This window comes from Procambarus clarkii, chromosome 71, assembly GCF_040958095.1.
Source record: "Procambarus clarkii isolate CNS0578487 chromosome 71, FALCON_Pclarkii_2.0, whole genome shotgun sequence".
Lineage (NCBI taxonomy): Eukaryota > Metazoa > Arthropoda > Malacostraca > Decapoda > Cambaridae > Procambarus > Procambarus clarkii.
In genome coordinates this window covers 30,450,350-30,473,217 of record NC_091220.1, presented here as the reverse complement: position 1 = coordinate 30,473,217, position 22,868 = coordinate 30,450,350, and the positions used below count along the sequence as shown (strand labels likewise).

At 37.8% G+C, this 22,868-nt stretch overlaps 2 long non-coding RNA genes across 3 annotated transcripts; one reads left to right on the top strand and one right to left on the bottom strand.

Annotated features, from left to right (window-relative positions):
- Nucleotides 1-352: 352 nt before the first annotated feature.
- On the top strand, nucleotides 353-8,265 carry LOC138356338 (uncharacterized). Of its 2 annotated transcripts, XR_011224364.1 has the most exons (4): nucleotides 353-452; nucleotides 3,492-3,550; nucleotides 3,925-4,041; nucleotides 7,958-8,265. It is a non-coding gene; the product is annotated as an uncharacterized lncRNA (long non-coding RNA). The 2 variants fall into 2 exon arrangements; XR_011224365.1 differs by lacking the exon at nucleotides 3,492-3,550 and having other exon boundaries at nucleotides 359-452.
- Nucleotides 8,266-15,043: 6,778 nt separating this feature from the next.
- LOC138356337 (uncharacterized) lies at nucleotides 15,044-22,077 on the bottom strand. Its single transcript, XR_011224363.1, has 3 exons — nucleotides 21,980-22,077; nucleotides 19,847-19,963; nucleotides 15,044-15,301 (listed from the first exon to the last, which is right to left on the bottom strand). It is a non-coding gene; the product is annotated as an uncharacterized lncRNA (long non-coding RNA).
- Between the last annotated feature and the right edge of the window lie 791 nt (nucleotides 22,078-22,868).

Below are 22,868 nucleotides of genomic sequence, written 5' to 3'. Positions count from 1 at the left end.
AAAGATTGTTAGTTGTTAATTACTCCATAAATGTGTAATGTGTTAATTCAGTCTAAAATCTTTTTGCAACGTTTATATGCGATATACGTCGCTGGAAACTACCTAATATTTAAAAATAATAGTTACAACATTCTATTAATATATAATGTTGAAATAAATATCACACAAAGTCTGTATATCTGTTTTTAGATGTCTTATAAATCTTCTTTTAAAATAGTAATTATAATTTTTATGAATCTTGAGTAAAAATTATGTTAATTATTATTAATCTAATTGTTATTATTTTAAGTAAAAGAATTGCAAGTATTCGCATAACCACGGGATCTCTGTTTGTGTATGAATGCACGGATTTGTTTTTGTTATGAGAGGGACGCCTTAGAAAGCATGGTGTAGGCCACCTGTGGCTCGCATCCGATCCCACGATCGTCGTCGCCCCTAAATCAACACAACAGGTATTTAGTATTTACGATTATAATAAGTAATATTTCTTTTATAATAATATTGCAGCAGGTGGTGTAGTGGTAGGACACTCGCCTGGCGTTCCGCGAGCGCTATGTCATGGGTTCGTATCCTGGCCGGGGAGGATTTACTGGGCGCAATTCCTTAACTGTAGCCTCTGTTTAACGCAACAGTAAAATGTGTACTTGGATGAAAAAACGATTCTTCGCGGGGGGGATTGTATTCCAGGGACATGCCCGAAACGATACTCGTAGTAGTAGCTGTACAAGAATGTAACAACTCTTGTATATATCTCAGGTTAGGGGCTAGGCATTTACACTCTTAGGTCAGCAAACTAGCTAGAAGGTTAGACTATTAGACTCCACTGGTCAATCGGGGCCCTGCATGACTCAGCTTATCCTAACCTAGCCCAGCTTAAACCATCTTAGCATAGTTCATTCTAGCTGTGCATAGTGCTTGCACAGCCTTGCTTATCCTAGTTTACCTCTTCCTAGCCTACCGTAGCCAAGCCTATCCCAATATACCCTTACCTAGTCTTGCCTAGCCTAACCCTGCCTTGCTTTTAAACATGACCAGTCCTTCCTACCCTAGCCAAGCCCTGACCAGCTTAGCCATGCCAATCCCTGCCTAGATTTAGCATAGCCTTGCCTTTTTATTAATATATAGAGGGTACCACCTCTGGTTGAGTTTGTAGGAACCCTCCACTTATAGGGTTGAGGGTTCCATATATATATATATATATATATATATATATATATATATATATATATATATATATATATATATATATATATATATATATATATATATATGTATATATATATATATGTATATATATATATATATATATATATATGTCGTACCTAGTAGCCAGAACACACTTCTCGGCCTACTATGCAAGGCCTGATTTGCCTAATAAGCCAAGTTTTCCTGAATTATTATATTTTCTCAATTTTTTTTCTTATGAGATGATAAAGCTACCCATTTCATTATGTATGAGGTCAATATTTTTTTATTGGAGTTAAAATTAACGTAGATATATGACCAAACCTAACCAACCCTACCTAACCTAACCTAACCTAACCTATCTTTTTAGGTTAGGTTAGGTTAGGTAGCTGAAAAAGTTAGGTTACGTTTGGTTAGGTAGTCGAAAAACAATTAATTCATAAAAACTTGGCTTATTAGGCAAATCGGGCCTTGCATAGTAGGCAGAGAAGTGCGTTCTGGCTATTAGGTACGACATATATATATATATATATATATATATATATATATATATATATATATATATATATATATATATATATATATATATATGTCGTACCTAGTAGCCAGAACGCACTTCTGAGCCTACTATGCAAGGCCCGATTTGCTTAATAAGCCAAGTTTTCATGAATTAATATTTTTTCGACTACCTAACCTAACCTAACCTACCTTTTTCGGCTACCTAACCGAACGTAACCTATAAAGATTGATTAGGTTAGGTTAGGTAGGGTTGGTTAGGTTCGGTCATATATCTACGTTAATTTTAACTCCAATAAAAAAAAATTGACCTCATTCATAATGAAATGGGTAGTTTTATCAATTCATAAGAAAAAAAATAGAGAAAATATATTAATTCAGGAAAACTTGGCTTATTAGGCAAATCGGGCCTTACATAGTAGGCTGAGAAGTGCGTTCTGGCTACTAGGTACGACATATATATATATATATATATATATATATATATATATATATATATTTATATATATAAAATATAAATAATGTGTGTGTAAACATGCCACGTGTGTGTAAATCACAAAAATTAACACTTGATGAAAAATGTGACAGTGTCAGACCACGGAGGAAGAATTGAAACAGGAATTTCCTTAAGTACTTTCATATATTAATACATCTTCAGAAGGAATAATTTTTTATATAAATTAAATTAAAAAAAATCATTCCTCCATCGTCTGACACTCATATATATATATATATATAATATATATATATATATATATATATATATATATATATATATATATATATATATATATATATATATATATATATATATATATATATATATATATATAATGTGTGTGTGTGTGTACTCACCTAGTTGTGCTTGCGGTGGTTGAGCTCTGGCTCTTTGTCCCGTATGTATGTATTCATATATATATATATATATATATATATATATATATATATATATATATATATAACTGAAAACTCACACCCCAGAAGTGACTCGAACCCATACTGCCAGGAGCAACGCAACTGGTATGTACAGGGACGCCTTAATCCGCTTGACCATCACGACCAGACATAAGGAAGTGATAGCCGAGGCTATTTGACCCACTTCCCCGCTGGCACTCGGATGGTAATCTTGGGCATAGCATTTTATCAAATCACCTCATTTTTGGGGCAACACGTGAGGAACTCAAATGCGAACAAGCCTGAATGGTCCCCAGGACAATATGCAACTGAAAACTCACACCCCAGAAGTGACTCGAACCCAATACTGCCAGGAGCAACGCAACTGGTATGTACAGGGACGCCTTAATCCGCTTGACCATCACGACCAGACATAAGGAAGTGATAGCCGAGGCTATTTGACCCACTTCCCCGCTGGCACTCGGATGGTAATCTTGGGCATAGCATATGGGTTCGAGTCACTTCTGGGGTGTGAGTTTTCAGTTATATATATATATATATATATATATATATATATATATATATATATATATATATATATATATATATATATATATATATATATATAATATTAATATTATATATCCTGCCTGAAATGCTGCATGTACTAGTGGCTTTACAAGATTTTGTGGTTATTCTCTATATCTGGTTCACCTAACAGTAAATAAGTACCTGGGAGTTAGACAGCTGCTATGGGCTGCTTCCTAGGGATGTGTGTGTGTGTTTGTATTCATGTTGAATTTTACAAAGTAGGAAGAGATGTTTGTAAAAAAAAAAATCAAATATTTTTGAAAGTATAAGTAGATTTGATATTTTTCTCTAATTGTTTATTTCAGCTGTCTCGCCTCCTTTATAAAATGGCATCATTCTTGCTTTTTTAAGGATATCAGGAAAAGTAAGGCACTCCAGAGATTTGTTGACTCCTTCCTAGTGTTGCCCAGCCCAGCCCAGCCTAGACAAGGCAGGCTGGGCATCCTAGCCTCACGCAGCTTAGCCCCCACCCACATGTAGCATCCCAGTCCATCCTAAGTGATCATTACCTTACTGGCTGTGTTTTCTCTTCAGCCCTGAATGTAATGTGGTGGAACATAAGCAGATACATATCAGGTCTTAGAGAATCTGTACTTCATACATTTCTTAATAATGTCTCACAAATATTTAAATAATTAAAAAAAAAATTGTATAATAACTTCATATTATTCTTGCAATTTATTTTTGCATTTTTTTTTATACAAAATTTACATTTTAAAAGATTACCTCTATTTTTAGATTGATGACTTGAAGACTACAGTGCCATCCACAGCAAATCATGGTCTTAAAATATCTCCTAGCAATGACGAGACCAATTTTCACAGAGATCAAATTTTTGCTAAGCAGTAGTCACAGGTAAATATATATTATATATATAATATTATATATATAAAATTAACTACTTCATTGCTCAAAGCACCTTTAGACATTCTGAGAGTTGTGCTATTTTATTAATTAATTAATTAGGCTATATTTTAATGTTTTGTAATGTTTTCATTACTTTTTTTGTTTTGAAATATAAATTGTTGAGTTTTGAAACATTTTGACATTAACTATACCTGAATATTTATAAACAAAAAAATACCAGAACTATGTCCTTGACAATTGCACTAAGAAGTCTTTGCCAAAATCAGGTGCTCAGTGCAGTAGTTAAAAACTTAAAAGTTGTACCACCTCTGGTGCAAGATTAGGGACCCATAGCCTCAGAGAAGAAAATAGAGAGTACTCAGAGAAGGCCTTGAATAATAGGCAGGCTGTTTGTGTGTGTTTCGACGGTAAGCTTGCTGACACCAAATGTAGTTACCTAAGTGTAGTTACAGGATTAGAGCTACGCTCGTGGTGTCCCGTCTACCCAGCACTCTTTGTCACATAATGCTTTGAAACTACTGACGGTCTTGGCCGCCACCACCTTCTCACTTAACTTGTTCCAACCGTGTACCACTCTGTATGCGAAAGGAATTTTTTTTATATTTCTTTGGCATCTTTGTTTAGTTAGTTTAAATCTATGACCTTTTGTTCTTGAAGTTCCAGGTCTCGGGAAATCTTCCCTATTGATTTTATCAATTCCTGTTACTATTTTGTACATAGTGATTTTATCACCTCTTTTTGTTGTCTTCTAGTATTGGCATATTTAATGCCTCTGACCTCTCCACATAGCTCTTGCCCTTTAGTTCTGGGAGCCACTTAGTAGCATGTTTTTGCACCTTTTCCAGTTTGTTGATGTGCTTCTTAAGATATGGGCACCAAACAACCGCTGCATATTCTAGCCTTGGCCGAACAAAACTCGTGAACAATTTCTTTAGTATTTCGCCATCCATGTATTTAAACAAAATTCTGAAGTTAGAAAGCGTGGCATAGGCTCCTCACACAACGTTCTTTATGTGGGCCTCAAGTGATAGTTTTCTATCTAGAATCAACCCTAGACCTCTTTCTTTTATCAGAATTATATAAAGATTTCTCACATAATTTGTAGGTTGTGTGGGATCTATGTTCTATTCCACATTCCATAACATGGCATTTATTCACATTAAATTTCATTTGCCAAGTGGTGCTCCATATATTTATTTTGTCCAGGTTTTCTTGAAGGGCATGACAATCATCTAAATTTCTTATCCATCCCATTATCTTAGCATCATCAGCAAACATGTTTATATAATTCTGTATTCCTACTGGTAGATCATTTATGTAGACAATGAACATTTCTGGTGCATGTACTGTGGTACTCCACTTGTGACACTTCTCCAGTCCGATTGCCTCTGATTACTGCTCTCATTTTTCTATCAGTCAGAAAATTTTTCATCCATGTTAGAAGCTTACCTGTCACCCATCCAAAATTTTCTAGTTTCCAGAACAACCTCTTATGTGGAACTCTGTCGAAAGCCTTTTTTATGTCTAGATAGATGCAGTCGACCCAACTACCTTTTTCCTTTAAAATCTCTGTGGCTCAATCATAGAAACTGAGTAAATTCGATACACAGGATCTTCCAGATCAAAAACAATACTGTCTGTGTGATATTATATAATTTCTCTCAAGGTGTTCTACCCATTTAGTTTTTATTATTTTTTTTTTGTTTTCAATCCTTTCACTGTTACACTTGTCAATGATTCAGGTCTATAACTGAGAGAGGTGGGGTCTTCCCTGTTGCCACTTTTGTAGATTGGAACTATGTTAGCCTTTTTCCACATGTTTGCTATGACTCCTGTACACAGGGATGCCTGAAAGATTAGGTGAAGTGGAAGGCTGAGCTCAGATGCACATTCTCTCAGAACCCATGGTGAAACTCCATCTGGACCAACTGCTTTGTTCTTACTTAGCTACTTTAGCATATTTTCCACTTCATCTCTAGACACCTCTATACGCTCTATGATGTTCTCAGAAATTCTTATTGTGTCTGGTTCTCTTAAGATTTCATTTTGTATAAACACACTTTGGAACTTTTGGTTTAATGTTTCACACATTGCATTATCATTTTCTGTGAATCTGTTTCCTATTTTCAACCTCTGGATATTATCCTTTACCTGCAATTTGTTGTTTATGAATTTGTAGAATAGGCCCAGTTCTGTTTTACATTTATCCATTATCCCTTTTTAAAAATTTCTTTCTGCCTCTTCCCTTACTGCTGTATAGTTGTTTCTTGCATCTTTGTATCGCTGGTATGATTGGGGGTTTGGCTTCTTTCTATTTTGATACCTGCTTGATGGGGTTCTGCTCTTCTACTCCCCAAGCCCGGCCCGAGGCCAGGCTTGACTTGTGAGAGTTTGGTCCACCAGGCTGTTGCTTGGAGCGGCCCGCAGGGCCACATACCCACAACATCCCGGCTTATCCGGAACTTCTCTTAGAAAACAGTCCAGTTTTCTCCTGAAGATGTCCACGGTTGTTCCGGCAGGAACAACCGTGCAACCGTGCTCTGAAGGGGAAAGTGAATACTGAGCAGTACTCGAGACGGGACAACATAAGTGACTTGAAGAGTACAACCATTGTGATGGGATCCCTGGATTTGAAAGTTCTCATAATCCATCCGATCATTTTTCTGGCCGACGCAATATTTGCTTGGTTATGCTCCCTAAACATTAGATCGTCGGACATCATTATTCCCAAATCCTTGACATGCTGTTTTTCTACTATGGGAAGATTCGATTGTGTTTTGTACCCTGTATTATGTTTCAGATCCTCATTTTTGCCATACCTGAAATTTATCACTGTTAAACATCATGTTATTTTCTGCTGCCCAATCGATAACTTTGTTGACATCTGCTTGTAGTTTTTCAATGTCTTTCATTCCATTTTTGTGTCTTTTGGTCTGTGGCCCTCTCTCAATTTCTGTTGAACCAATCCTGTTTTCTGGCCCTGCATCTCTGTTTTGGTATGAATGTTTGTGTGCCTTCATTGTATATTTTGCAAAATTTGGCATACATTTAATTTACTTCCCTGTCTAGCAACAAGTCTGCCTAATTACTTATTAAAAAAAATTTGAAGTTCCCCATAGTGACCTCTCTCTCTTGAAATCAAGTTTATCAACTGTTTCAATGTCCCCATTTTCTGTGTGTGTGTGTTTGGAGGCTAAGCTTGCTGATACCATGTGTGTGTGTGTTTGGAGGCTAAGCTTGCTGATACCATGTGTGTGTGTGTGTTTGGAGGCTAAGCTTGCTGATACCATGTGTGTGTGTGTGTGTGTGTGTGTTTGGAGGCTAAGCTTGCTGATACCATGTGTGTGTGTGTGTTTGGAGGCTAAGCTTGCTGATACCGTGTGTGTCTGTGTTTGGAGGCTAAGCTTGCTGATACCATGTATGTGTGTGTGTGTGTGTGTTTGGAGGCTAAGCTTGCTGATACCGTTTGTGTGTGTGTGTGTGTGTTTAGAGGCTAAGCTTGCTGATACCATGTGTGTATTTGGAGGCTAAGCTTGCTGATACCATGTGTGTGTGTGTGTTTGGAGGCTAAGTTTGCTAACACCGTGTGTGTACTCACCTGTTTAAATAATAATAGGGGTGTGTACCACCTCTGGTGCAATTGTAGGGACCCACAGCCTTGAAGAAAATAGAGTATTCAGAGAAGACCTTGTGGATTCTCACTGAACACTAATCTTTTCTTCTCCTATCACCCCTCTTATTTTGTTTTATGCTGTATTCTATTATATATCATATAAATACATAGCCAAATGGCAATATTTATTATGTCTATACAAAAAGAAGACATCCACTTTATTTTTTTTCTCTCCTTTGTTTCTATGTGGATTTTGTTGTGACTAATGATTCTCCTCCTTCCCATCAACAGGTCTTCCTCACTGGGCTTGCTCGGCTTTAGTGTTACTGTGAGGGTGCCATCATTGTTTACCCTTCAAGACTGACTCATGCTGGCATTGCATTTGTGGACTTCCCTTCACAGTAAACAGTCCTTCTCCATATGGTGATTGTCCAGGGCAAGCAGGGTGTGACTGCCATCTTGGAGAAGCAGGGTCTTTTAATATGAAGAATCTTCCGTCTTCTCTACTTACGCCAGCTTGTGGCGGCCTTGCATTCTTGTTACTTCATGGCCCTTGGGCCTTTTTTATTTATTTTACATAATAAATTTTTTTATTAATACCCGTGTTTCACAAGAGATCCTTAACATTTTAAGCACCAATTGTATTGACTAATGTACGTCTTGTAACCTTTAAGACATAAATAGACAAGACATAGATAAATGAGTGAATAATACTGAGTGACTAGGTTAGGGCGAGGAACATAGTACAGTGTCTGGCTTTGGAAGAATGCATACTGTTTTAGAAACCTTATTGCCATGATCATAATCGTATGGGTTAAAATGCATTTGTTGTCACTCCTACACTGTGGCTTGTTGAGCTTGAAACCTTTACTCCTTGTTCGTGTTACATCTGACCTTTTGAAGAAATTGTATGAATCAATATCCTCCAAATTGTTCAGTATTTTAAAGGTTTCGCTCTATTACTCTCATTTGCATATATCTAAGCATATAGATTAGATATAGATTTAGATTAGATTTTTTAGTCAGGTAAAGGTACATACATTGCAGATGAGTTACAAAGGGAAAGACAATGACTAGAGTTCACTAGCTCTATTGGAAGAGAAACGTCTGCAAGACAAGTGTGGGCAAAAATTAAGGTAGCTAAGGGGAGCAGAGCCCGGCCTGCGGCTCACAACGACCCCCAGGGTAAGGCTGAAGAACTAATTCACAAGTGGAGTGATGCAGCATCATCCTCCTCCCTCCCTGCAGAAGTAAGCAGGGAACAGCTCCTCCGACATAATGACAGAAGGATTAGGATAACAAGAGCACAATCTAGTGATGACGAGTATGGGGAACCAATTACAGCCAAGGAAGTAAAGGGGGCTATGAAAAGGGTAAAAGTACAGCACCTGGTGAAGATGGCGTCACCTACGACATACTCAATGTACTGTGTGAAGTGTCTGGCAATCCACTACTCCACCTGTTTAACAAGTCATTCCTATGTGGAGTGTTGCCCACACAATGGAAACATGCAATAATGGTCCCAATACCGAAACCCAATGACCCTGGCAATTATAGACCTATCAGTCTCATGTAATGCACTTGGAAGATGCTTGAAAGGATCATCCTAAACCGACTATTGCACAAAATAGGTAGGTTAGGGGAGGGGTCAATGGATTTGTTAAAGGACGGAGGACAGCAAACTATAGTTAATTACCTTGCTAATGATACAGCTAAGTACTCCCAATAAACTCGCACCTCGGGGCAAAATTTTAAAATTTAAAATACAATACCTAAAGCCACTAATACGCATAGCGTTTCGGGCAAGTATATACGAAGTAAAACCCAAACAAAGAACTGACTCCGTAGGACCCATAAAAGATGAGACTAACAATTTTAAGTTGTATCATAAAAGGGCGGCAAACACTCTCAATGAATACCTAACATCAGTGTTCACACTAGAAAGCTTGAATGACATCCCATCACCAACACAAATGTTTGTCGGAGGTAAGGAGAATGAATTAAGAGAAATACCAATTACACGCGACACAATCAGGAAGAGCATTGACAAACTAAAAGACTCAGAAGCCCAAAGTGTAAATGGATTTAAGTCCCAAGTCGTAAAGGAACTGGCAAATTAATTGGGTGGTTGTAGGTAGGAGCTGCCTCGTATGGGCCGGTGGGCCTTCTGCAGTTGCCTTTGTTCTTGTGTTCTTGTGTTCTTATGTTGAGTATCAACATTTGCAAATTTGCAGATGATACAAAAATAGGTAGGGAAATTAACACGGAAGAAGACTTACTATCACTTCAAGTTGATCTAAATAGGGTTTTGAAATGGTCAAAAGATTGACAGATGCAGTTTAATGCTGATAAATGTAAAGTTTTGAGACTAGGTAATGATGATAGTTACAAGATACGAGCTAGATGGTGTTGAGATTGCGAAGTCGGATTGTGAAAGGGATCTGGGAGTTATGATTAGTAAGAATTTAAAACAAAAGGATCAATGCATGAATGCTCGTAATAAGGCAAATAGGACACTGGGATTTATTAATCGAAGTGTTAGTAACAAGACACCTGGTGTGGTTCTTCAGCTATATCTTGCTCTGGTTAGGCCCCATTTACATTATGCAGTTCAGTTTTGGTCGCCATATTATAGAATGAATATAAATTCACTTGAACGTGTCTAGAGTAGGGTGACTAAGTTAATTCCCCAAAATAGAAATCTTTTATATGAAGAAAGATTAACAAAGCTTAAATTGCATTCACTGGAAAAGCGAAGAGTTAGGGGTGATATGATAGAGGTTTACAAGTGGATGAATGGACATAACAAAGGGGATATTAGTAGGGTATTAAAAGTATCAACACATGACAGAACACAAAACAATGGGTATAAATTGGATAAGTTTAGATTTAGGAAAGACTTGGGTAAATACTGGTTTGGCAACAGGGTTGTTGATTTGTGGAACCAATTACCGCGTAACGTGGTGGAGGTGGGGTCCCTCGATTGTTTCAAGCGTGGGTTGAACATGTATATGAGTGGGTTTGGGTGGTTATAGATAGGAGCTGCCTCGTATGGGCAAATAGGCCTTCTGCAGTTACCTTTATTCTTATGCTCTTAATTCACTATGCTTGCCAGTGAAACTCCTTTTCAGAAAATCGCTGGACCATGGAATAGTTCCCCTAGTAATAGTTGAAGGTGATGTAGTGATCGAGTAATCCTTATATTCCATTATCTCATCATCATAATGGCATAACTAATTACACAAGCATTAATCCTATCCCTATTTACAGGTAACGGTTTTCCACCCTTCTATATCTTACTGTGAGGTGTCGTCACCGTACATAAGCAATGTGGATGGATGGACATAACCGGGGGGATATTAATAGGGTATTAAAAGTATCAACACAGGACAGAACACGAAACAATGGATATAAATTGGATAAATTTAGATTTAGGAAAGACTTGGGTAAATACTGGTTCAGTAACAGGGTTGTTGATTTGTGGAACCAATTGCCGCGTAACATTGTGGAGGTGGGGTCCCTCGATTGTTTCAAGCACGGGTTGGACAAGTATATGAGTGGATTAATGGATTAATGGATTAAAAACTAGAGCGGTGGATGTACACTATTATACTCTTAGAGAGAATATTAACATAGTAGCACTCCAGGAAACTGGGGATAGGGATGGTAACAATCTGAACATGAAGATGAACATGTTGAACATGAAGATGTTCAACTGCTGGGCGAGCCCTCTCCTACTCATCTGAGGGGAGGGAGATTAGATTATGCTTGTTTGATAAATGCTGAGGGCATAGAGGAGAATTGTCTTACTGTGGATGAAATGCTAAGAGATTTTGCATTACAAATACAGCTTAAACTAGATAAAAAGCATGCCTGCCTTCAGAGGAAAAGCTTAAAGTTTAATAAGGGGAGAATTAAGGGGTCTTGTTGGTCATATTAAGTCTTGGTATGATACTTATAAGCCAGTTTCGGCAGAAGCATTTTATTAAGATTTAATTAAGGAGGTAGATGTATTTAATGCAACATTGAACCGGAAAACATCTGGTATAGAAAAGCATCCCCCCATAAAAGTGTGCGGAGAAGAGAAAGGAAATTTGGAGCAAGTATTGGCAGGAGTTTGCAGAGAAAGTTGGGAGTAACAAACTTGAAGGAAATCTGGCAAGACATAAATGAAATAAGGGGTAAAAAGCATAATTTTGTTGCACATCCTGACCCGTAAGGAATTGCAAAAGGTCTCGTAAATAAATGGGCGGAAGCTGCCAAACTTAGTTCATTTAATTACCCGCTGTAACGAGAGAGTCGTTTGATTCTTGGAAAGATCTAAGAAAGGATTTTATACTTACAGCAGGTAACAGTGGTGATGTCACTTGCACAGGTATTACCAGAGAAGAACTAATAACGGCGATTAAAGTTGGGAAATCTACCGCCCCCTGGGGAGGATGGAGTAACTTATGAAATACTTAATGAACTTGCCATTATGACGAAAAGCCCGCTGTTAGACCTCTTTAATATTAGTTATAAAGAGGCCAGAATTCCCAGTAAATGAAAGAACTATGATCATCCTTATCCCTAAAGCCAATGGAGAGTACAGACCTGTACTCACCTAATTGTACTCACCTAATTGTGCTTGCGGGGGTTGAGCTTTGGCTCTTTGGTCCCGCCTCTCAACTGTCAATCAACTGGTGTACAGATTCCTGAGCCTACTGGGCTCTATCATACCTACATTTGAAACTGTGTATGGAGTCAGCCTCCACCACATCACTTCCTAGTGCATTCCATTTATTAACTACTCTGACACTGAAAAAATTCTTTCTAACGTCTCTGTGGCTCATCTGGGTACTAAGTTTCCACCTGTGTCCCCTTGTTCGTGTCCCACCCGTGCTGAAGAGTTTGTCTTTGTCCACCCTGTCAATTCCCCTGAGAATTTTGTAGGTGGTTATCATGTCTCCCCTTACTCTTCTGTTTTCCAGGGATGTGAGGTTCAGCTCCTTTAGCCTTTCCTCGTAGCTCAATCCTCTCAGTTCCGGGACGAGCCTGGTGGCATACCGCTGAATCTTCTCTAACTTTGTCTTGTGTTTAACTAGGTATGGACTCCAGGCTGGAGCTGCATACTCCAGGATTGGTCTTACATAAGTGGTATACAGGGTTCTGAAAGATTCCTTACACAAGTTTCTGAAGGCAGTTCTTATGTTGGCCAGTCTAGCATATGCCGCTGATGATATTCTTTTGATGTGGGCCTCTGGGGACAGGTTCGGTGTGATATCAACCCCCAGATCCTTCTCTCTATTTGATTCTTGCAGGATTTCCCCTCCCAGATGATACCTTGTGTTCAGCCTCCTGCTCCCTTCGCCTAATTTCATCACCTTACACTTTCCAGAGTTGAACTTCAGCAGCCATTTTCTAGACCATTCCTCCAGTTTATCCAGGTCATCCTGTAGTCTCTGTCTATCTTCATCCGTCTTGATTCTTCTCATAATTTTTGCATCATCAGCAAACATCGAGAGGAATGAGTCTATACCCTCTGGAAGATCGTTCACATATATTAGAAACAGGATGGGTCCAAGTACTGAGCCCTGTGGGACTCCGCTGGTGACATCTCGCCACTCTGATGTCTTCCCCCTCACCGTTACTCGCTGTTTCCTGTTGCTTAAGTACTCCCTTATCCACTGGAGCACCTTCCCTTTTACTCCTGCCTGTTGCTCCAACTTTTTTAACAGCCTTTTATGGGGTACTGTGTCGAAGGCTTTTTGGCAATCCAGGAAAATGCAGTCGGCCCACCCTTCTCTTTCCTGCCTAATTTTCGTTGCCTGGTCATAAAATTCTATTAACCCTGTGAGGCACGATTTACCATCTCTGAACCCATGTTGGTGTCTTTACCTGTGTCTTTAACCTGTGTCTTTAACCTCGTGTTTTTGTAAAATGATGGAGAGGATCATTTTAAATAAACTTTTGTATATAATAGGTGATCAGCTGTCTAATAATTTTTCGGGTTCCTCAGAGGAAAAAGTACCTCTGACTGTATTATTAAATGTCTAGCTAATGGTAATGATTATTATAGAATTTTTATTGATTTATAAGGAGCTTTTGATAAAGCCAACAAAGAGGTTATTTTATATGAATTAGCTGGTCTTGGTGTTGAAGGGAGATTATTGCGCTGGATAGGGGATTATCTTCAGGAAAGGAAGGCTCAGGTGTGGTATCAAGGTTGTATGGTTCAAGGTATCAAGGTCAAGAACTCTGCACACCTCAGGGAGGAGTGTTGAGTCTCACCCTGTTTAATGTACTAATGAATAAGATAGCATCTGAGAAATACTCAAATTGGGTAACTCCAATCATATATGCTGATGATATTTTGTTTCAGGGCAAAGATATTTCAAAGATTCAAACAGTGTTGGACAATTTCGGAAACCAGTGTCACCACATGGGACTAGTGGTTAATGAAGACAAAACTAAAGTTTGAATGTAGAAGTCGGAGGCCCATTATATTGGAAATAAACGGTAAAAATCTAGTTAATATATATAAATATTTAGGCATATATGTTGGATATACCTATGAGAGTTTGGAAACTGAGATGAACAGACTGTTGAGTCAATGTCGGAAGAGATTACAACCTCTGAAGGCCTTGGCATGCTGTGGAAAGGAGTGGGAGTCCAAGTGCTACGAATGATGTACTTGAGTACTGTAAGATTTCTTATTGATTATGCTGCACCTGTCATTTCTTGTTTTGGTAAAGGTAGGATGGGCAAGTTGGAGAAGATACAAAATGAAGCCGTTGGGGGTCGTTGTGAGCCGCTGCTACCTTAATTTTTGCCCACACTTGTCTTGCAGACGTTTCTCTTCCAATAGAGCTAGTGAACTCTAGTCAATGTCTTTCCCTTTGTAACTCATCTGCAATGTATGTACCTTTACCTGACTAAAAAATCTAATCTAAATCTATATCTAATCTATATGCAAATAAGAGAGTAATAGAGCGAAACCTTTAAAATACTGAACAATTTGGAGGATATTGATTCATACAATTTCTTCAAAAGGTCAGATGTAACACGAACAAGGAGCAAAGGTTTCAAGCTCAACAAGCCACAGTGTAGGAGTGACAACAAATGCTTTTTAACCCATACGATTATGATCATGGCAATAAGGTTTCTAAAACAGTAGGCATTCTTCCAAAGCCAGACACTGTACTATGTTCCTCGCCCTAACCTAGTCACTCAGTATTATTCACTCATTTATCTATGTCTTGTCTATTTATGTCTTAAAGGTTGCAAGACGTACATTAGTCAATACAATTGGTGCTTAAAATGTTAAGGATCTCTTGTGAAACACGGGTATTAATAAAAAAATTTATTATGTAAAATAAATAAAAAATGCCCAAGGGCCATGAAGTAACAAGAATGCATGGCCGCCACAAGCTGGCGTAAGTAGAGAAGACGGAAGATTCTTCATATTAAAAGACCCTGCTTCTCCAAGATGGCAGTCACACCCTGCTTGCCCTGGACAATCACCATATGGAGAAGGACTGTTTACTGTGAAGGGAAGTCCACAAATGCAATGCCAGCATGAGTCAGTCTTGAAGGGTAAACGATGATGGCACCCTCACAGTAACACAAAAGCCGAGCAAGCCCAGTGAGGAAGACCTGTTGATGGGAAGGAGGAGAATCATTAGTCACAACAAAATCCACATAGAAACAAAGGAGATAAAAAAAAATAAAGTGGATGTCTTCTTTTTGTATAGACATAATAAATATTGCCATTTGGCTATGTATTTATATGATATATAATAGAATACAGCATAAAACAAAATAAGAGGGGTGATAGGAGAAGAAAAGATTAGTGTTCAGTGAGAATCCACAAGGTCTTCTCTGAATACTCTATTTTCTTCAAGGCTGTGGGTCCCTACAATTGCACCAGAGGTGGTACACACCCCCTATTATTATTTAAACAGGTGAGTACACACACGGTGTTAGCAAACTTAGCCTCCAAACACACACACACACATGGTATCAGCAAGCTTAGCCTCCAAACACACACACACATGGTATCAGCAAGCTTAGCCTCCAAATACACACATGGTATCAGCAAGCTTAGCCTCCAAATACACACATGGTATCAGCAAGCTTAGCCTCTAAACACACACACACACACACAAACGGTATCAGCAAGCTTAGCCTCCAAACACACACACACACACACACACACACACACACACAAACACACACACACACACACACATGGTATCAGCAAGCTTAGCCTCCAAACACACACACACACATGGTATCAGCAAGCTTAGCCTCCAAACACACACACACACACACATGGCATCAGCAAGCTTAGCCTCCAAACACACACACACACATGGTATCAGCAAGCTTAGCCTCCAAATACACACATGGTACCATCAAGCTTAGCCTCTAAACACACACACACACACACACACGGTATCAGCAAGCTTAGCCTCCAAACACACACACACACACATACATGGTATCAGCAAGCTTAGCCTCCAAACACAGACACACACGGTATCAGCAAGCTTAGCCTCCAAACACACACACATGGTATCAGCAAGCTTAGCCTCCAAACACACACACACACACACATGGTATCAGCAAGCTTAGCCTCCAAACACACACACACATGGTATCAGCAAGCTTAGCCTCCAAACACACACACACAGAAAATGGGGACATTGAAACAGTTGATAAACTTGATTTCAAGAGAGAGAGGTCACTATGGGGAACTTCAAATTTTTTTTAATAAGTAATTAGGCAGACTTGTAGCTAGACAGGGAAGTAAATTAAATGTATGCCAAATTTTGCAAAATATACAATGAAGGCACACAAACATTCATACCAAAACAGAGATGCAGGGCCAGAAAACAGGATTGGTTCAACAGAAATTGAGAGAGGGCCACAGACCAAAAGACACAAAAATGGAATGAAAGACATTGAAAAACTACAAGCAGATGTCAACAAAGTTTTCGATTGGGCAGCAGAAAATAACATGATGTTTAACAGTGATAAATTTCAGGTATGGCAAAAATGAGGATCTGAAACATAATACAGGGTACAAAACACAATCGAATCTTCCCATAGTAGAAAAACAGCATGTCAAGGATTTGGGAATAATGATGTACGACGGTATTAATGTTTAGGGAGCATAACCAAGCAAATATTGCTTCAGCCAGAAAAATGATCGGATGGATTATGAGAACTTTCAAATCCAGGGATCCCATCACAATGGTTGTACTCTTCAAGTCACTTATGTTGTCCCGTCTCGAGTACTGCTCAGTATTCACTTCCCCCTTCAGAGCAGGAGAGATTGCTGAAATAGAGGGAATACAGAGAACATATACGGCACGCATAGACGAGATAAAACACCTAAATTATTGGGATCGTCTCAAAGCTCTCCAAATGTACTCTCTAGAAAGGAGACGAGAGAGATACCAAATAATATACACATGGAAGATACTGGAGGGCCAGGTCCCAAATCTACACAGTAAAATAACAACGTACTGGAGTGAACGATATGGAAAAAAATGCAAGATTGAACCAGTGAAGAGCAGAGGTGCCACAGGCACAATCAGAGAGCACTGTATAAACATCAGAGGTCCGCGGTTGTTCAACGTCCTCCCAGCGACTATAAGAAATATTGCCGGAACAACCGTGGACATCTTCAGGAGAAAACTGGACTGTTTTCTAAGAGAAGTTCCGGATCAGCCGGGCTGTGGTGGGTATGTGGCCCTGCGGGCCGCTCCAAGCAACAGCCTGGTGGACCAAACTCTCACAAGTCGAGCCTGGCCTCGGGCCGGGCTTGGGGAGTAGAAGAGCAGAACCCCATCAAGCAGGTATCAACATAGAAAGAAGCCAAACCCCCAATCATACCAGCGATACAAAGATGCGAGAAACAACTATACAGCAGTAAGGGGAGAGGCAGAAAGAAATTTTTAAAAAGGGATAATGGATAAATGTAAAACAGAACTGGGCCTATTCTACAAATTCATAAACAACAAATTGCAGGTAAAGGATAATATCCAGAGGTTGAAAATAGGAAACAGATTCACAGAAAATGATAATGCAATGTGTGAAACATTAAACCAAAAGTTCCAAAGTGTGTTTATACAAAATGAAATCTTAAGAGAACCAGACACAATAAGAATTTCAGAGAACATCGTAGAGCGTATAGAGGTGTCTAGAGATGAAGTGGAAAATATGCTAAAGGAGCTAAGTAAGAACAAAGCAGTTGGTCCAGATGGAGTTTCACCATGGGTTCTGAGAGAATGTGCATCTGAGCTCAGCCTTCCACTTCACCTGATCTTTCAGGCATCCCTGTGTATAGGAGTCATAGCAAACATGTGGAAAAAGGCTAACATAGTTCCAATCTACAAAAGTGGCAACAGGGAAGACCCCATCCCTCTCAGTTATAGACCTGAATCATTGACAAGTGTAACAGTGAAAAGATTGAAAAAAAATAATAAAAACTAAATGGGTAGAACACCTGGAGAGAAATTATATAATATCACACAGACAGTATTGTTTTCGATCTGGAAGATCCTGTGTATCGAATTTACTCAGTTTCTATGATTGAGCCACAGAGATTTTAAAGGAAAAAGGTAGTTGGGTCGACTGCATCTATCTAGACATAAAAAAGGCTTTCGACAGAGTTCCACATAAGAGGTTGTTCTGGAAACTAGAAAATTTTGGATGGGTGACAGGTAAGCTTCTAACATGGATGAAAAATTTTCTGACTGATAGAAAAATGAGGGCAGTAATCAGAGGCAATCGGACTGGAGAAGTGTCACAAGTGGAGTACCACAGTACATGCACCAGAAATGTTCATTGTCTACATAAATGATCTACCAGTTGGAATACAGAATTATATAAACATGTTTGCTGATGATGCTAAGATAATGGGATGGATAAGAAATTTAGATGATTGTCATGCCCTTCAAGAAGACCTGGACAAAATAAGTATATGGAGCACCACTTGGCAAATGAAATTTAATGTGAATAAATGCCATGTTATGGAATGTGGAATAGAACATAGATCCCACACAACCTACAAATTATGTGAGAAATCTTTATATAATTCTGATAAAAGAAAGAGGTCTAGGGTTGATTCTAGATAGAAAACTATCACTTAAGGCCCACATAAAGAACGTTGTGTGAGGAGCCTATGCCACGCTTTCTAACTTCAGAATTTTGTTTAAATACATGGATGGCGAAATACTAAAGAAATTGTTCACGAGTTTTGTTCGGCCAAGGCTAGAATATGCAGCGGTTGTTTGGTGCCCATATCTTAAGAAGCACATCAACAAACTGGAAAAGGTGCAAAAACATGCTACTAAGTGGCTCCCAGAACTAAAGGGCAAGAGCTATGTGGAGAGGTCAGAGGCATTAAATATGCCAAAACTAGAAGACAACAAAAAGAGGTGATAAAATCACTATGTACAAAATAGTAACAGGAATTGATAAAATCAATAGGGAAGATATCCCGAGACCTGGAACTTCAAGAACAAAAGGTCATAGATTTAAACTAACTAAACAAAGATGCCAAAGAAATATAAAAAAATTTCCTTTCGCATACAGAGTGGTACACGGTTGGAACAAGTTAAGTGAGAAGGTGGTGGCGGCCAAGACCGTCAGTAGTTTCAAAGCATTATGTGACAAAGAGTGCTGGGTAGACGGGACACCACGAGCGTAGCTCTAATCCTGTAACTACACTTAGGTAACTACATTTGGTGTCAGCAAGCTTACCGTCGAAACACACACAAACAGCCTGCCTATTATTCAAGGCCTTCTCTGAGTACTCTCTATTTTCTTCTCTGAGGCTATGGGTCCCTAATCTTGCACCAGAGGTGGTACAACTTTCAACTTTTAAGTTTTTAACTACTGCACTGAGCACCTGATTTTGGCAAAGACTTCTTAGTGCAATTGTCAAGGACATAGTTCTGGTATTTTTTTGTTTATAAATATTCAGGTATAGTTAATGTCAAAATGTTTCAAAACTCAACAATTTATATTTCAAAAGAAAAAAAGTAATGAAAACATTACAAAACATTAAAATATAGCCTAATTAATTAATTAATAAAATAGCACAACTCTCAGAATGTCTAAAGGTGCTTTGAGCAATGAAGTAGTTAATTTTATATATATAATATTATATATATAATTTATATTTACCTGTGACTACTGCTTAGCAAAAATTTGATCTCTGTGAAAATTGGTCTCGTCATTGCTAGGAGATATTTTAAGACCATGATTTGCTGTGGATGGCACTGTAGTCTTCAAGTCATCAATCTAAAAATAGAGGTAATCTTTTAAAATGTAAATTTTGTATAAAAAAATGCAAAAATAAATTGCAAGAATAATATGAAGTTATTATACAATTTTTTTTTTAATTATTTAAATATTTGTGAGACATTATTAAGAAATGTATGAAGTACAGATTCTCTAAGACCTGATATGTATCTGCTTATGTTCCACCACATTACATTCAGGGCTGAAGAGAAAACACAGCCATTAAGGTAATGATCACTTAAGATGGACTGGGATGCTACATGTAGGTTGGGGCTAAGCTGCGTGAGGCTAGGATGCCCAGCCTGCCTTGTCTAGGCTGGGCTGGGCTAGGCAACACTAGGAAGGAGTCAACAAATCTCTGGAGTGCCTTACTTTTCCTGATATCCTTAAAAAAGCAAGAATGATGCCATTTTATAAAGGAGGCGAGACAGCAGACATAAACAATTAAAGAAAAATATCAAATCTACTTATACTTTCAAAAATATTTGATTTTTTTTTTTTACAAACATCTCTTCCTACTTTGTAAAATTCAACATGTATACAAACACACACACACATCCCTAGGAAGCAGCCCATAGCAGCTGTCTAACTCCCAGGTACTTATTTACTGTTAGGTGAACCAGATATAGAGAATAACCACAAAATGCTATCTTTATAAGAACTATCTTGTAAAGCCACTAGTACACGCAACATTTCAGGCAGGATATATAAAATATTATATATATATATATATATATATATATATATATATATATATATATATATATATATATATATATATATATATATATATATATATATATATATACAGTATATGAATACATACATATGGGACAAAGAGCCTATATATATATATATATATATATATATATATACATATATATATATATATATATATATATATATATATGCAATTGACGATCACAAAACACTGATGATTTTATGCGGAAAATCCACAGAGAAATATGAAATGAGGTGAACGTTTCGGCTTTGTTAAATCCTTTGTCAACACCAGACTGACCTAACGCAACTGATCTAACTGATCCCGTGGTCAGTCTGGTGTTGACAAAGGCTTTAACAAAGCCGAAACGTTCACCTCATTGCATATTTCTCTGTGGATTTTCCGCATATATATATATATATATATATATATATATATATATATATATATATATATATATATATATATATATATAAATATATATATATATATATATATATATATATATATATATATATATATATATATATATATATATATATATATATATATATATATATATATGGAACCCTCAACCCTATAAGTGGAGGGTTCCTACATACTCAACCAGAGGTGGTACCCTCTATATATTAATAAAAAGGCAAGGCTATGCTAAATCTTGGCAGGGATTGGCTTGGCTAAGCTGGTCAGGGCTTGGCTAGGGTAGGAAGGACTGGTCATGTTTAAAAGCAAGGCAGGGTTAGGCTAGGCAAGACTAGGTAAGGGTATACTGGGATAGGCTTGGCTACGGTAGGCTAGGAAGAGGTAAACTAGGATAAGCAAGGCTGTGCAAGCACTATGCACAGCTAGAATGAACTATGCTAAGATGGTTTAAGCTGGGCTAGGTTAGGATAAGCTGAGTCATGCAGGGCCCCGATTGACCAGTGGAGTCTAATAGTCTAACCTTCTAGCTAGTTTGCTGACCTAAGAGTGTAAATGCCTAGCCCCTAACCTGAGATATATACAAGAGTTGTTACATTCTTGTACAGCCACTAGTACGAGTAGCGTTTCGGGCAGGTCCCTGGAATACGATCCCCGCCGCGAAGAATCGTTTTTTCATCCAAGTACACATTTTACTGTTGCGTTAAACAGAGGCTACAGTTTAGGATTTGCGCCCAGTAAATCCTCCCCGGCCAGGATACGAACCCATGACATAGCGCTCGCGGAACGCCAGGCGAGTGTCCTACCACTACACCACCTGCTGCAATATTATTATAAAAGAAATATTACTTATTATAATCGTAAATACTAAATACCTGTTGTGTTGATTTAGGGGCGACGACGATCGTGGGATCGGATGCGAGCCACAGGTAGCCTACACCATGCTTTCTAAGGCGTCCCTCTCATAACAAAAACAAATCCGTGCATTCATACACAAACAGAGATCCCGTGGTTATGCGAATACTTGCAATTCTTTTACTTAAAATAATAACAATTAGATTAATAATAATTAACATAATTTTTACTCAAGATTCACAAACGTCATTAATACTATTTTAAAAAAAATTTATAAGACATCTAAAAACAGATATACAGACTTTGTGTGATATTTATTTCAACATTATATATTAATAGAATGTTGTAACTATTATTTTTAAATATTAGGTAGCTTCCAGCTACGTATATCGCATATAAACGTTGCAAAAAGATTTTAGACTGAATTAACACATTACACATTTATGGAGTAATTAACAACTAAACAATCTTTATTTTCATTGCAGAACATAAATCAGAGCATACTAGTGACTCATACATTTAAAATAGTGTGATTTTTAAACAATTCGGTTGTAAACCCGCAGAACCGCCTACCCGCCAAAGACGTAACATAAGAAATGGTATGTAATTCATTATTTTAAATTACATATATAATCATTAATAATATTCGGCAGCTATCGAGGTTCTCCATAGGTAAATTCCTGTACTCTAACAAGATGCTACTTGCTGTTTAGCTGTTTAAATTCTTGGAAAATTGTAATGACCAGCGACATAAAATATAACAATGAAATAATAGCAGGTAACTGTAGGTGAACGAAAAATTAAATTCCAAATTGATTAGAAGTTTTTCTAAATATAAAGATCGACCTGAAGGAATTTTATGAATTATGGACTAATTAAACAAAAAAATAGGTAATTTTACTTGAAGAA